Below are 16,144 nucleotides of genomic sequence, written 5' to 3' on the forward strand. Positions count from 1 at the left end.
AGTGCGCCCCCCCCCCCCCCAGCAGACCAGGCTTTTCTCAGGAACGCCTGTGGTAGAGAAGCTGGGGTGCTGCCGGTTGGTCCCACAGCGCCGCTCTCGGCGCTATTGGACCAACCCGGCAGCACCCCAGCTGCTCTGCCCCAGGCGTCCCCAAGTCAGACGCTGCTGAAACTGACCAGCGGCTGACTACAGGAAGCCCGAAGCAGAGTTGCTCTGCCCCGGGCTTCCTGGAATCAGCCGCTGATCAGTTTCAGCAGCAGCTGACTTGGGGACGCCTGGGGTAGAGCAGCTCGGGTGCTGCTGGGTTGGTCCCGGCAGCGCCCCAGTTGCTCTGTCCTAGGTGTCCAGATTCAGCCACTGTTGAAACTGATCAGCGGCTGATTCCAGGAAGCCCGGGGCAGAGCAACTCTGCTTCGGGCTTCCTGTAGTCAGCCGCTGGTCAGTTTCAGCAGCGGCTGAATCTGGACGCCAGTTCCGACTTACATACAGATTCAACTTAAGAACAAACCTACAGTCCCTATCTTGTACGTAACCCGGGGACTGCCTGAAGTCCATACTCCACTAGACTACCCGATAAGCTAATGCTTGTTAACTAGTTGACTACTCACTAACGTCCCTACTTGAACGTTTTAGCCACGTAAGATAGGAAGACTGGAGGAAAAGCCTCAAATCCTTACATGTCCTCAGTCTGAGTATCCCCAAGTGTGAAAAACACATATTGAACTGAAAGGTTTCCTCAATAGGTTCCCTCCTCTGCCCCATTGTTGGGACAAGGCAGACTATGTTATGAGAACTGTTTGGTCAAAATGACAATTTCTCAAAGTAATTCACTTATTCCATTTAGAAAGAATAAAATTATGAGGTAATTATTCAGTAAACTGAAATATTCTTAAAAGGGGAAAAATAAGCTTCAAATATGAATTAATTCTTACCTTGCATATTTCTTTTGGAAAATTGTCCAACATTCTAAAATAATTCCTGGGGCTTCCTAATGCAGTTAATAAGATTGTAACATGATCATTTGACATCCTGTGCTTAATCACAGTATTACTGCCATGTATTAGTTATAAAACTAACAATAAAATCAAAAGTAATGCACCCTGTCCCAAATAAATGCCTGTGCTAATGGTTTTCTAAACATAAATACCAATATAGAAGCATTTCCCTGATGGAAGTTAAAAAAAAAATTGTAAATATTAGTGCAGTACAAATGGTGTTAAGTGTGTCCTGAAATACATGCAAACATACGAGTGCATTCCAGTTACCTCAATTGGGCCACAATTTCACATACCTCGCTTAATCCTCAAATGCAAGTGGTACTCACAGACAGGTTTTGAGAAACCTAGTCACTTGAGCCATGTCTATAATAGGAAACTATTTTGAAACACCCAATTTTACACAATTGAAATAGCCTGTCCCTACTACAGAGAAGACTTGAAATTCGTCCAAGACAGACTCCATTAATGTGGACATGCTACCTCAACTTAGAGCACCCGGAAGCACTGGGGAGTCATAAGTTCAAATTACTCTGGAGAGTAGTTATTTCAAAATAGCAGCACTGGAGCATCCACATTACCAGTATTTCAAGATAACTATTTCAGAAGGTGTTATTCCTCAAGAAAAGCATAGCTACAGATTTCCAAATAAGCAGCCTGTTATTTCAAAATAATGGGCATGGTAGTGTGGATGCTCCGCTGATAAATTTGACCAAGAGGGTTATTATTTCGAAATAAAGTCCTAGGCTGTGTCAACACCGGCGCAATCTTGCGCAAAAGCGGCCGTTCTTGTGCAAAAACTTGCTGCCTGTCTACACTGGCCGCGTGTTCTTGTGCAAGTAAACTGATGTTCTAATGTATGAAATCAGGGCTTCTTGCGCCAGAACTCTGACGCTCCATTCAGGAATAAGCCCTTTTGCGCAACTGTTCTTGCGCAAGAGGCGAGTGTAGACAGGCAACATGAATTTCTTGCGCAAGAAAGCCCTATGGTTAAAATGGCTATCAGAGCTTTCTTGTGCGAGAGAGCGTCTACACTGGCATGGATGCTCTTGCGCAAAAGCACGTGCCAGTGTAGACGCTCTCTTCTGGAAGAGTTTTTGCAGAAGAACTCTTCTGCAAAAGAGTTTTTGCGTGAGAACGCGCCAGTGTAGACGTAGCCCTAGTGTAGACCAGGATTTGGTCTTTCCAATTTGATGAGAACAGGGCAACTGAGGCCTAACAGTTGTTGACTCCAGAAAGCAGCTTTGGGGCTGCACCATCATACACTTTTCATCGTAGCATTCATCTAGTAAAATGATCAGATTTACTACAAAGGCTACAGAGAGATAAATACATACAATTCTAGTTTGTTATTTCATATGATGAAGCTTCAGCAGTTCCATAAGTCACTATTTCCAAAGGTTTATATGTGCTATTAAAAAAAATTGCACTGGATTCAGTCTTGGCAAACAAGGCCTTTTTGAAGTCATGTTTCAAACTCATTCAAGCTGGCCATTTTTAAACTCTGGAGATGGAGCCAGGAATTATTAGTTTGGTGGGTGGAAGCAGCCAGGAAAGATGTGAGCAGCGTCTAGGGTTTCCAGATGGTTTAACCAAAGTACTGAACATCCCCCCTTTACCCCCCCCCCCCCAAAAAAACCAACCAACCACCAGGGGAAAAAAAAAAATCTGTTGAGAAAAAAAAGGAGGGGGACGGGGACCAAAGTTGAGCCAAAAAACCCACCTAATGTTGTCCCTTTAAGAAATGCTTTTGACGCTTTTTTGCCCTAACAGGCTGCTGGCGGCTGTCCTCCATCTTGTCTTCATGCTCTAGGCAGGACAGCTCCCCTGCAGAACCTGGTAACCACCTGGGATTTTTGCCTCCTGGCCGGGGGGAAAAAAATAAAAACAGAAAATACCCGACATTTTTGGTGTCCAGTTTTTTCTGATTTTTTTTTAAACCGGACAGGAGGCAAAAATACCGGACACCTGACAACCCTAGCAATGTCTGGTGCCATGTTTAGGTGTAGTCAATATTCACATTGGTTTTTTTAGCCTGTGTATTTTTTAATTTTGTAATAAACATTGAGAGTCACACACTTTAATTTCATTCCAAGCTCCTGGTCAAGGAGAAATTGAATGCCCAAGTGGTAGCAAGGGGCCTACAGATGAATGACTGGGAGAAAAAAAGTAAGTGTTCACAGTTCACCAATGGTCTTAAAAACACAAGAATTAAAAAGGGTAATTCAGAACGATAAAATTGAGACTGCACCATAAAGAAAGGCACACTATTCAAGTTTCTAATACTGTTCATTTTAGATGCAATTTGTTTAGAACATAAATCAATGTGTTACTCAATAGAAAAGACACAGAGCAAAGAATGGAAACTGCACAGCCACTGGCATTTGAAAGAATTTAAGATCATGACTTTCCTTACTGTAGCACAGAGTGAGCATTGTTTACTCTGCTCTGGGGGTTGTTCAAAGATGTCTTTTTTAATAAGATTTAGCCACATTTTCCATACCACCACCAACCAGTTCTATTTACAGAACTGAGGTGGAAAAAGAACAATTCTCTCCACATATTTCCTTGGATATTGAATACTTTTATAAAAAAAGCCAACTCATCTCCTCTGTAAAGCAACAGTAAATTTTAAAAACCTAGCACAGCAAGTGTTTTATCTTAGCATGACTAACTTCAGCTACAAATATTCAGGTGGGGCTCCCAATGCCAGTGAAAGAAAACAGAGCAAACAACTCATCTTGCTGAACAGCTGACATGTTTTTTTTTAACTCCATGACAGTATTTATGAGAGAGATGAAAGGCCTATCCTTAATCTCAAAGAGTCCTTCTATTCCTTACAATGAAGAGGCACAGTATTAACTGATGTTTTAATATAAACCTCTACATGTACATATTAGGTCTCACTTGCTAGAAAATTACATCAGTTTTTATCCAATTAAGTAACTTCCAATTCTATTATATCTCATGTTGTGTTAGCCAGGTCATTCCCCCTGCCACACAAGGTATTTTTATTTGAGGACATAACTACATATCGGTATTAGAAAGTGCTAGCCTGTAGCAATTCAGGTTTTACTACAGAATATTTTATATCTAAATCCAATTGAATTTTTAGGAATTGACAAACAGACCTTTGGTTCACAGAGTTAAAATTCAAATTGCAGGACTGCACTGCAGCTGAATATTCATCTTAAATAATCCCTGTGTTTGAATATCCAGGAGACAGCTGAAAGCAATGTGTTAACTCTCCACTGTTGCCTGCTGAACAGTCAGAGAATTTCCTTTTCATATTACTAAGACAAGATGTGGCTATAGAGCTCTATAGGGATCTCAGAATCAACATCTAGGTTCCTCTTCATCCACAAATGCCTGGATGTCAACTTGCCAATACCAACTGAGTTCTACAACCGTATATAGAATCAGCAATACTCAGAGTGAAAAGGAATTCCTACATTCAGACAGCCGGTAGAAATGTGAACATGAATCAGAAAACCAGTGCAGCAGTTAGACACTAAAAGTTTAAAAAGTCATAATGGAGAGAAAGTATGATTAAATCTACTGTAACTTACAGGTACCTATAAAACAGATTTATAAAATCTAAAGGACCATCATGATCATTTTAGTCTTACCCACAGTATACACAGGCCTGAGAATTTCTCCAAAATAATTCCTAGCGAATAGCTTTGTTTTGAAGCGTTTCCCATTTGAACTGTTGTCTTTGAGGATCCAATATAAAGCTCCATATATGACAGCTATCTAAAAAGTGCTAGTTATATCAGCTCAATTATCTGTATGGCAGGTAAACATTGAATCATTAATAGTAAGCAAACGTGGCTTTTTATAAATTCTAGCAATAGAAAAATTGTCAATTTGTTACAAATATGCAGGAAAAAACCTTTTATAACAAACTTGTACTTTATCCTGTTGCCAGTTTTTTGTTTTTGGTTTTTTTTTGGGGGGAGGGATTCTTTGTTTGTTTACTAAAACTATCTTCTGTGCTCCTTAAGATAACAATATATACAATTTTATCTAAGACCACACTAATGGTTAGAACACCAGAGGAACTGTGTTTATTAATCATACTCCCATGTGGGCATTTAAGAATTTATTTATGTATTTCACAACAATTGAGAGGACCAAGAGAGGACCAGAAATGGAATTGTAAAAGTGATCTGACACTGGATTTTGGTCAGTTTAAGGTATGTGCCATCTAATTCTAGCCAGGGCTTCTAATTAGCATAATAAAGCAGAAAGGTCTTGCTCTCTTTCACCCATAAAAATGTTCCTTACCTCATACACATCTACTGAAGTGTCACACTTCCATAAAGTTTGATATAGGTATGCATTCTGTAAACTGCATAATTTAACATGGATAGTTACTAGATAATTCCATACAGTTTAATAAAATGAAAGCTGTACTCCTAGATTTTCAGTGATGCGAATGAGCTTCCCATTTCTTTCATAATTACCACTAGAGGGAACTTGGCTTTTAGAGGATCTCACACCATTAACGGAATTTCGTAACTGAGGGTTCATAGTTGTATGTAAGCCTTTAGCACTGTCGTATAGGTACAACAATTTTGTTGGCTTAACGTTGAAAAGTCTAATAAAATTAATGAGATGTTAGTGTTTACAAAAGATCTTGTATATAAATCAGTTTTAAAATACCACATCATTAGACTCAACATAGCTGAATATAACGGTCTCCATTTTTCTGAAGATTTGTATGGAAGACAACAAATCCGTACAAGAACCTTCCCCCCTTATATCTGCACCACACTCCTACACCCCATTTTATCCCAATGCTCATGAAAATCAGGAGATTTCAAAGTCTCATGGTTTTAAATCAATGTTAAATTTTGGGTTCTAATTTTTGAGCCTCTGGAGTACAGGCAGTCCCCGGGTTACGTACAAGATAGGGACTATAGGTTTGTTCTTAAGTTGAATTTGTATGTAAGTCGGAACTGGCTCCAGATTCAGCCGCTGCTGCTGAAACTGACCAGGGGCTGACTACAGGAAGCTGGAGGCAGAATTGCTCTGCCCCCAGCTTCCTGGAATCAGCCACTGATCAGTTTCAACAGCGGCTGAATCTCGAGCCTGGGACAGAACAGCTGGGCTGCCAGGTAGGTCCCTGCAGGACCAACTCGGCAGCACCCCAGCGGCGGCTGAGTCCCGCGCCTCCCCAGCTTTGCTAGCGCAAAGCCTCAGAGGCGCGGGACCCCTCCGCCTCCCCGGCTTTGCTCCAGGTGTCCCTGGTCTGCTAGAGACGGTCCCCAGCAGACCAGGGGCACCCAGAGCAGCTTTTCTCACCCCGGAGGTCGAGGTGGCAGGACCGCTATGCTCTGGGCGGTCCCGCTGCCTGCGAGCTCCGGGGCGAGAAGCCCCATTCGTAAGTGCGGATCCGACATAAGTTGGATCTGCGTAACTCGGGGAGTGCCTGTACATTTGGGTCTGTTTTCAACTCTTCCTCTGCAACTACATACCAGGGGAGATCAAAGTTACACGGTGTCTTCCCTGTGGTGTATTGACAGGCATCTCTCATCAGTTCCCTTTGTGCTTACAAGCAGTCCCCGGGTTACGTACAAGATAGGGACTGTAGGTTTGTTCTTAAGTTGAATTTGTATGTAAGTCGGAACTGGTACATATTGTAGGGGAAATTCTAGCCAAACATTTCTCCAGAGCTCAGTTTTATTCTCCCACACCTCACTTCCCTCAGTCCTTTATTCTCAAGCTGAGGTGTCTGCTGAGAAAAGCTGCTCCGCCTCTCCCTGGTCTGCTCGGGGGTGGAGGGGGGGGCGCTAGCTTCGCGTCTCCCTGGTCTGCTGGGGGGAAGCAGCTAGTACAGGGTTTGTAAGTAGGGATCCGATGTAAGTTGGATCCATGTAACCCAGGGACTGCCTGTACTGCATACTCTTTGTAAAAAGTGAAGTGCCATTTCACATTTTCTCTCTAATCACTATGTTTAAGAAATAAAACCAGATCTGTCCACTTGCAATACAATTGTAAGAATCAGCAATATTATTTGTGTCAATAGTGTTCCCAGTGATGAAGTAGTTTTTTTGTACTTCAAAGGTCATAAAAGCTAGTCTGTTTTTTTTTCTTTAAAAAAAAAAAAAAAAAAAAAAGCATAGCCTCACTATCAATTTTTTCATAATACAGGCAGTCCCCGGGTTACATACAAGATAGGGACTGTAGGTTTGTTCTGAAGTTGAATCTGTATGTAAGTCGGAACTGGCTCTGCCTCGGGCTTCCTGGAATCAGCCACTGATCAGTTTCAGCAGCAGCTGACTTGGGAACGCCTGGGGCAGAGCAGCTGGGGTGCTGCCAGGTTGGGCCAGTAGCGCCAAGAGCGGCACTGCGGGACCAACCAACAGCGCCCCAGCTGCTCTACCACAGGCATCCCTGAGAAAAGCCTGGTCTGCTGGGGGAGGGGGGAGGGCGCACTAGCTGCACCCCACCCCCCAAGCAGACCAGGGAGACGCGCCGCGGTCCCGCCGCCTGGGTTCTCCGCGTCTCTCTGGTCTGCTGGCGGGGAGCAGAGCAAAGCCGTGGAGGACCCCGCGGGACCGCGGCGCGTCTGGGCGGTCCCCCCGCCCGGGTCCTCCACGGCTTTTCTCCGCATCTCCCTGGTCTGCTGGGGCCCCCAGCAGACGAGGGAGACACGTAGCAAATCTTCCGTGGAGGACCCCGCGGTCCCCCCGCCCAGGTCCTCCGCGTCTTCCTGGTCTGCTGGAGTGGGGGGGGGGGCGCCCCAGCAGACCAGGAAGACGCGGAGCAAAGCCACAGAGGACCCGGGCGGCGGGACCGCCCATACGCGCAGCAGACCAAGGAGACGCGGAGCAGCTTTTCTCGCCCCGGAGGACGCGGGCGGCCGGACCGTGGCGTGTCTGGGCGGTCCCGCCACCCACATCCTCCGGGGCGAGAAAAGCCCCGTTCGCAAGTACGGATCCGACATAAGTCGGATCCGCGTAACTCGGGGACTGCCTGTACAACGCCTTCTTGTCAAAGTGGCAGGAAAGTGCAGAAGGAAATTAAAGATTTATTGAAAAGAACAGGGAGTCATCTGTTTTGGTATAGAATAAATTAAGAGTATCTAACCTCTCAGGACTACAAAATACCACTAGGACACATTGCATAGTGAGTACCAATTTCCTGCCCCCCAACCCTGCCCCTCACATAAGCTAAGCTTCATACACAAACTTTTGACTGGCTGGCTCTAGGCCTGCATAAAGGCATGAAGACTTTTCAAATACATTTCTGCTTTTACCTCTTCTCATTGCCACAGAATGAGGCGCTGAGATTTGTAATGAGAGCAACTTAAAAAAAAACAAAAAAAACAAAAAAAACCTAAATTTTCTCTATTATTTTAATCTACTTTAACCAATTAAAAATAGAACAGCAGAGATGAATCAGTCTCCAGTTATCTTACTGAATCTGCAAATACAAAGTTAGAAAGTGATTTTTCAAACCAATAAAGGCTAGATGTCTACTTTTTTAAAAAATTGAAATTAAATAAATACTGCAGAAATTGATGTGTCAGCCACCTCTTCTTCTCTCTTGCCAAGTTTAGTTTCTACCCCTCCAGTAAAAAGAGAATTTTCTCCAGACTAGGCATAAGTCTGCTTTTTGCTGTAAGATATGTTGTAACACTTTTGTTCAGAAAGAAAACGTGTTCTGTCAGAAGTTTATTACATATTTTATCTTTAATTTTAAATTAATACAACTGAGTACAAATTAATCCTAGAAGTGGGGAAAAGAGTCATGTTAGTTTAGCTGTATAGTTATTTGCATAATTGCCTCCAATTTACCAACATATGCACAAGATCTACTTGCTTGTCTTCTACCAACTTAGATTATGCTGAAAATGTACCAGCTTATGTCACCCCCCTTTCCCTCCCTATGCCCCAGAGATACCAAAAGAAACTACTTCAAATTGCCCTATCAAATGATTAATTTTTCCCTTCAATAAGCAGAAGACTGCATGCAAACATTTAGCCTTGGGAAATTTCTCATGTTTCGTTCTTTGCAACTTTTGCCACCTGTTGTGCTGTGATGGACTTGTATGGGAAACAAAGTCAGGTAAATACATCAGTTAAGTAAGGATGCAATGGGTTAGCTAGGTATCATCACCTTTACAGGGTGATGCTTACTGGGCAAGCAGTTAACCAGTGCAGCGGGTTAAAGGCTACTACAGTCCTGCCAGACCTACTGTGCTGGCGCAGGCAGGTTTCTCTTGGCCTCCCTGGCTAGAGCAGCCCATAGCATGGTGGGGCCAGCCCTATACCCATATCATGAGGGGCTTCTCCAGCCCAGCCAGGGAGTCACACCAGCCTCACTGGAAGACCATTATCCCAGTGTGAAAACACAAAAATATTTCCAGCTTTATTAAAAAACAAAAAACAAAAAAAACCACAAACACACATAAGCCACCATTTAACAATTTCCTAGTCAGATTTAAAATTTAACAACAACAAATGTTTGCGTTCAATGCAATTGCTGGACACAAATTTTCTAGAGACGGTAATAGAAATGCATTTTTAAACAAACAACTGCGTGCTAATTAACAGGGGCATTGCCTGTATGTCCACCTGAGTAAGAAAAAGGCATAATGCTGTTATTCTATTTAGCCGAAAAAAATCAGTTTCAAATGCTGTCCTTTGATTACACAATCTTTCCAACAACTTCAGTCAAATAGAGAGGACTAAGAGTTGTATTGGGGTACAAAATCATTTCATTAGATTCTCCTGTTCAGAAGTTAAGAAATAAAAAGGCTAGAAAGTTAAGCCATTATCAACCCAGAGTTAGATGGTGGCAGCAACTATCACAATTATGGAACAATATGAACAGTAATAGATGTGATGAAGCACCACACACAAATGCCTGTCAGGGGTCCGCAACCTTTCAGAAGGGGAGAGCCAACATTTAACTTACTCTCACTTCTATTTACGGATCTGCGTACCAGAGTAGGGGGAAGAAGGGAAAGAGGTACACTGGATACAGAAAATATGGTCACTGATCCAGCTGGAGCTAGGGAGAATAGTTTAATTTAAATTATTAAACAGATTAAGCGTTTTAACTCTCTCATGTTAGTTTATCATACTTCATTTTAAGTAAAGTAAAATATTATGCCCAACGCAAAAGGTTTTAATGTTTTCTTTATTATGGCAGGGGTGGGGAACCTTTTTTGGGTCAGAGGCCACTGATCCACAGAAGAATCAGTCAGGGGCCACACACGCAAGAAGCAAAACAATGTCACCGAAAATCCCCAATCCTCTCTGATGTGGTCTCCAACTGAGACACCGCACTCCTCTGACACTCCTGCCTCATAGGGTGAGGGTAAAGGGACAGGGGGAAACTGAGGTTCGGGGTTTCCCATAGGCCAGATTTAGTTTTCTGGGATTCTGGAATTAGTGATTTTATGGACTCCTTTAGGCTCTGGGGTAGGAACAAAAAAAAGAGAGGTTCAGTGTGCAAGACAGGGCTGCCAGAGAGTGGAATAGGGATGGGGTGCAGGATCTTGGAGGGAGGTGGGGAGCAAAAGGGGGAGAGGTTGTGAAGTCTGGGTAGCAGGTAAAGTGTTAAAGCAGGCTGGGAGTAAGGTGTCTGGCCAGGTGGAGGGAGCAGGAGCAAGGGAGGGTGCAGTATGTGGCCAGGAGGGAGGGTGCAAGAGCAGTAATGGATGCAAGAGTGGGGGGGGGGGGGGAGAGAGAGAAAGAGGGGTGGATAGGAGTCTAGCCAGGCCGGGGGGGAGAGGGCAGGACCAGGATGGGGGTAGGGCGTCTAGCCAGGAGGGAGGTTGCAGGAACAAAAGTGGGTATCAGAGCAAGCTGGGGGTGCACTTGGCAAGAAAGAAGGGAGTGAGGGGGGTTGGCTTGCAGAGGTCTGGGCATGAGGGAGGATGCTTACCTAGCTTCGTACCCTCTTGTAGCACCTGCCACAGCCATGTGGTCCTGGGCCAGTCCCAAAGGCATGGCTGAGGAGCTGCAGCACCACCTCTTCCCACTGCAGCCTAACCTGCTGCTGGGGAAGAGGGAGGGCTCCGGCAGCTGCACAGAATAGAAGGGGCAGGGTTGAGCTCCCGCCATGAGTGCCACTGAAAATCAGCTCACCTGCCGTAGGTTGCCGACCCCAGTCTAAGTTATTAGACTGGTTCACGAGTTCTCAGACTGTGTTGCACCATGACCCCCTCTGACAACAAAAAAGTTACTGCGTGACTCCAGATGATGTGAGGAGGAACTCTCACCAGCAGGGGGCCTATAATGAACTCCAAAACCCAGATCTAAAGCCCTGGGCTTCTAGGTGGTAGGGCTGCCACTTTGGCCCTTGGCCCCAGCATATCTAAATCAGCCCTAGTAACCCCAATTAAAATGGGGTCCCAGCCCATAGTTTTAAACTAATTCAGTGGTTCTCATACAATGCGCTTGAAAAATTGAAGTATTTTTCAAAAGCAAACAAAAAAGAGCACCATGTCATTTGAAACCAAGTTCATGACATAATTACTGTATAAAGTATCTTAGCTTTTAGATTCCAATTCCTCTACTTGCACAGAAGTCTCAGAATCACTGGAGAACAAGGCATACAGAGAGAGAGAAGAATGTCAGAATTAAGATCCACTATTTCAATGCAATAAATAAAAATAGCTATTTTTTCTACTCCAGGTGAAACAAAGGAGAAGGAAAAAGTGTCCCTTACGTTGGGGGAAAATTATGTAGGGGAAAATAGTCCCGATTCTAAAGGATATTTTGGACAATAGAAAGCACATAACAGTTTGGGACCAGGGTACTTGAAGGACTCTCTCCTCCCCTATGAACTCAGGGATTGAGGTCAGCTGGGGAGACTTTACTCCATATTCCTCCACTTCCGGAGAAAAGGCTGACATCTACGCAGATCAAAGCCTTCTCAGCTTTTGCTCCCCAACTATAGAATTCCCTCCCCCAGGACAATACCCTGGCGCCAATGCCACCATTGACTCAGTACCCGGCTAAAGACACTCTTGTTACCAGTGGTTTTATTGGTGCTTGAGAGCAAGAGAGAGAGAGAGCGAGCAAGCATGTGCATAAGTCTCTCTCATCTGGATGCGTCTTAGCAGGTTTAATGCCCCCCTTGGGGGGTCTTTTATTTTACATATATACAGACACAGACAGACACACTATATATTGCATTTTAAAATTTTGTAAGCTGCCTCAAATATTTTAAATAGAGAGGTGGGGTAAAAAAATATTTTAAATAAAACAAAACACCAATGAGTCTCGGTGCATTTTTTGGTATAAAGTTGAAAATATATAAAGCTTCCAAAATTTAAATTGAAATATAAATTCTGGTTGGTAGAAGTATTTTTATTATGTAAGAAAGTATAAATCTATGATAAATGATGATTCTGCATTCCTAAGAAAATTACCAGTTCAGTTGGATCTTTTAGCAGATAGAAAGAGTTGTATTCAAGAATAACTGTAACAGACATTTATTTCATACTCAATTGTTTTGTCAGCAAACTCAGATCCTCTTCAGGAAATAATTAAAATTACAACTCGGTCCCTGTATGAGCAATGAGCTAGGAAGAAAGGATAACATTAATTTTCAAAGCAACAGTTATTTCAGAGTTATTACATTGTCTGTAAATATGCCCGCAGGATTAAACAGAGTAAATTTTATTAGCTAGGTGTTTTAAGAAAAGCACTTGCTGACAGCTATTTTAAGTAGTACTGAGGGGGCAAAAAAGCTATTCACTGATTTACAGCAAAAACATGACTTGAATTTTGGTTTTTTATAAGTCAAAAGTAACATGACGCGCTATGGTGTTTCAGGCCTAAGGAAACTAAGAACTGAAATTGTTTCATTTTTAAAGAATGGTTTGATACTAACAAGGAATTTAAAGACTTCAGAACTAGTTATAATGCAATATGTGCATGTTCTCACATTATCACATGCTTGCTCTTTTACTTGAGCAACAACTTAAGTTTCCATGCCAGACATCTTGTAGCCACAAGATAAAGCCTTCTACTGTTCTAACTCAGAGCTGTTTAAAAGATGGGAAAATATAAGTTCTTAATGACTTACTAATAAGTACAGAACTGGTAGAAAGCTGTAATTTTATAAATACCCATTCTGAATAGATTCATACTGGAAGTAGAAATATGGGACTTGAAACAAATCTATTTATAAATCCAAATTGTATTTCTACTATTTAATAATCATAAATCAAATAGCTGCAGTCCCATTTATAATCTCACATTCCAGAATGTGTTTATGTTTACATGTGCGCTCACTTACAATTTACTTCCCAATTTTCATATTACTTTTGGAATATATGGCCTGATTATCAAGGAGGCTGAACACGTAAAGCCTCTAAAAGTGAATGGGTGTTACAGGGTTCAGGCCAATAATGCTCCCCTTTCTGCCATTTCCACTGATTCCTCTTAACTCCCCAACTCCTTAAATGACAACAAGAGTGATTTTGTTTGACAGGAGTTGGGTTCTTTAAGATTGCACATTACTGTATTTTCTTCCACAATGAAAACTTTCATTTGGCTATATTCAAGGGGGGTAGGGGTGTATTAAAAGAAACAAAATAAGTGTATATGTCAATTCCATCCAATACAGTATTACTAAATTTTTTCAAGAAAAATCCATGATTGATGGTTCATGAGCTGAACTGTACAGATAAAGAACATAAAAAATGAATTACTATAGTGTTACAGCATTAGAAACAGAACTAAAAATATCTACAACTAAAATAACTGGTCTGCACCAATGGTATTTCTAATTAGCACTGTCAAGAAAATAAAAAGCCAAGTTTCTTATCTGGGACACTAAAAGGTTTTTAGATTGTTAAAAAGAGGACAAGTTTAAAAACTGTGCTTAGGTTTTTGTTTTTCCATAGTGATGCCGTCTATGCACTTTGCACATTTCCCATGGCACAATTGCTAAAGATCTGAACAATTAGCCACATTTTTCCCACTATTCAGTTCATTTCCTGGCTTTCATACATTAGCATATTACTGAAAAGTTTGGGCTAAAAAGAGTACCGGGGTGTTTCTTCTACATAATTAAGTGTTTATTAACTAGAACTGTAACTAAAGTTTTGGGGTCCTGATACTTTTCTGGTCTATCGCCAACACTGACACAGACAATGATAGGAATAAGCAGGTTCTGACTTGCTTCTAAACAAATTCCTTTCAGTAACGTTCAAAGGAAAATTAGAGCCTCACCCACTAAATAATCCCAATATGAATTCCAAGTACCTTATTTTTTTCCAAACACCTAAAACGAAGACAAATGCTCTTGTTTATTAGCTGTTTGATTAAAATGTCCTTAATATCACAGAATAACTTATTTCGAGAGCGAAAGAGCATATGAAAGTTCTGCTTCTTTTGCTTCGTAGCTTTAGTTCAGATTCTTGACAAAGTCAGCGCTTATATTCGTCTCCAATTAATCTCCTCTTCAGAACTGTTTCTCCCAAAAATAGTTCGGGATTAACAGTTTCGCCCCCGCCCCCACTCTGTTTTCACAAACGCTAACTGCGATCGGCTTGTTTGTTTACAGATTCCGTCACATGAACTCTTCAGGTGACATCGAAAGAGCACTGAGGAGAGCGAAGCAAGTGATCGCTGAACAACCCAATGACTTCGTATCTGCCAGCCAACCAGAGCGGTCAGCAGCCCTGTTTGCTCTCTTAAATCGTATCCCTTTCGAGATGGTTTGCAGGGCGAAAAACAAAAGCCAGAGCAAAGCATTTACGGCGTTCGATTGCACTCATGCCGCCCGGCAGAGGCACAAATTGCAGCCCCTGCTGCTGACTCATTGCCCCGAGAGCTGCCTCATCCCGGAGCGCAGCCATAACCGTGCCCAGGTATTGCCTTTCAGAGCTGCAGTCCCACAATGGCCCCTTTGTAGAGCTGCCCGTTGCCGAGGGTGGCAGCTTTGCTCCCGAGCCAGGTGCTGTGCGCACCTACCCTCCCCCCTTCCTCAGCTGAACTGCCACTTTCCAAGCCGCGCACGGCCGGACAACCTCGCCGGCAATGGCAAGCAAAGGACGGCGGCAGAGAGCGGCGGTGCCCGCGTACAACGGGGTCCCTCGCACACGCAACCAGTCGTGCTGAGTCGGAAGGGGGCAGGGCTGCCCCCGCCCGCCAGACGCGGCCGTCCAGCGCCTCTGCCGGGCGAGCACAGCGTGGCCCCCCGGGACAGTTCTGGCCCGGCCGGGATCCGAGCTGGCTGGAAGGCGGCTCGGCACAAGTCTCGGCTGCACGCCTCCCCACCACCTGTTTGAGAAGGGCTCCGGGAGACGTCGCTGCCCCGCGCCAGCCCTGCCCGGAACACATGCTGCCTCCCCCCCGGCAACCATGGGGCGCCCCAGGCGGAGCGCGGCGGCCCCAGCCCGCGTTACAAACCCCACCTTGGGAAACCGCGGCGCGGAGAAAACTTGGCACGTGGAGCCGCCCCCTGCGGCACCCGCGGTTCCGCTGCCTTGTCCGCCGTGGGCAGTCCACTGGGTCCCCGCGCTGCCCCGCTCCGCCCCGAGAGCCGGGCCAGCGCAGCCCAGCCTCTCGCGCGCCCTGCTCAGGGGAGGCGGGGGCAGAGCTGGCCTCCTCCGCGCTGGAATTTTCCTCTTCCCCCAGCACAGCGCCTGAGCCGCTGCTACGGGCCCCGCTTCCCCGGTCCCACCACTAGGGCGTGCGGAGAGTCCTACAGGTGGGGAGGGCGGAGACAGCCAAGGCTCCGGAGTGTTCTCGCTACACACCACAGGCTGCTACCGCCGCGGGCCCGCGTTCTCCTGGGAGGGGAGGAGGTGCGCAGAGAGAGACCACGTAGGGATTGTAGGCAAAGGTCCCGCTCACACCCCTTCTTCCCTCCGAGCCAACCATCAGACCTAGTCGCTGTTAGAGACACGCGTTCTTGCCTGTTTCGCGCAAGTCGTAGAACTAGAGGAGAGAGTCTGTAGTGTTAATCTCTGTCCCTTCTGCACCCCCGCTCCCCCTTAGTTGTTCAGGCTGCGCAAAATTAAAATTGGACGCAGCTGCAAGCAAAATTGAAACTGATTAATCAGAAAGCACCCAGACTGCCTTGTTGCTGCTTTCCAAATATAAGCCAGAGGGTGGGTTTTTCGTTATTCTCGTGGACTAGCATAATGTTGGCGTTACAAAAAACTC

At 44.4% G+C, this 16,144-nt stretch overlaps 1 protein-coding gene across 3 annotated transcripts in view; it reads right to left on the reverse strand.

Annotated features, from left to right (window-relative positions):
* The window catches only part of COBLL1 (cordon-bleu WH2 repeat protein like 1), a 125,083-nt gene extending 109,327 nt beyond the window's left edge, over positions 1–15,756 (reverse strand). Inside the window, exon 1 of one of the 3 annotated variants that reach the window (XM_089779739.1) lies at positions 15,736–15,756. The gene's annotated coding sequence lies outside the window, so the exon portion shown is untranslated. Of the gene's footprint in view, positions 1–15,390; positions 15,698–15,735 lie in introns of those variants that run through there. The other 2 variants (XM_075933515.2, XM_014580739.4) reach the window with 2 other exon arrangements.
* Between the last annotated feature and the right edge of the window lie 388 nt (positions 15,757–16,144).

Source organism: Pelodiscus sinensis, chromosome 7, assembly GCF_052426305.1.
Source record: "Pelodiscus sinensis isolate ZL-2025 chromosome 7, ASM5242630v1, whole genome shotgun sequence".
NCBI classification, from domain to species: Eukaryota; Metazoa; Chordata; order Testudines; family Trionychidae; genus Pelodiscus; species Pelodiscus sinensis.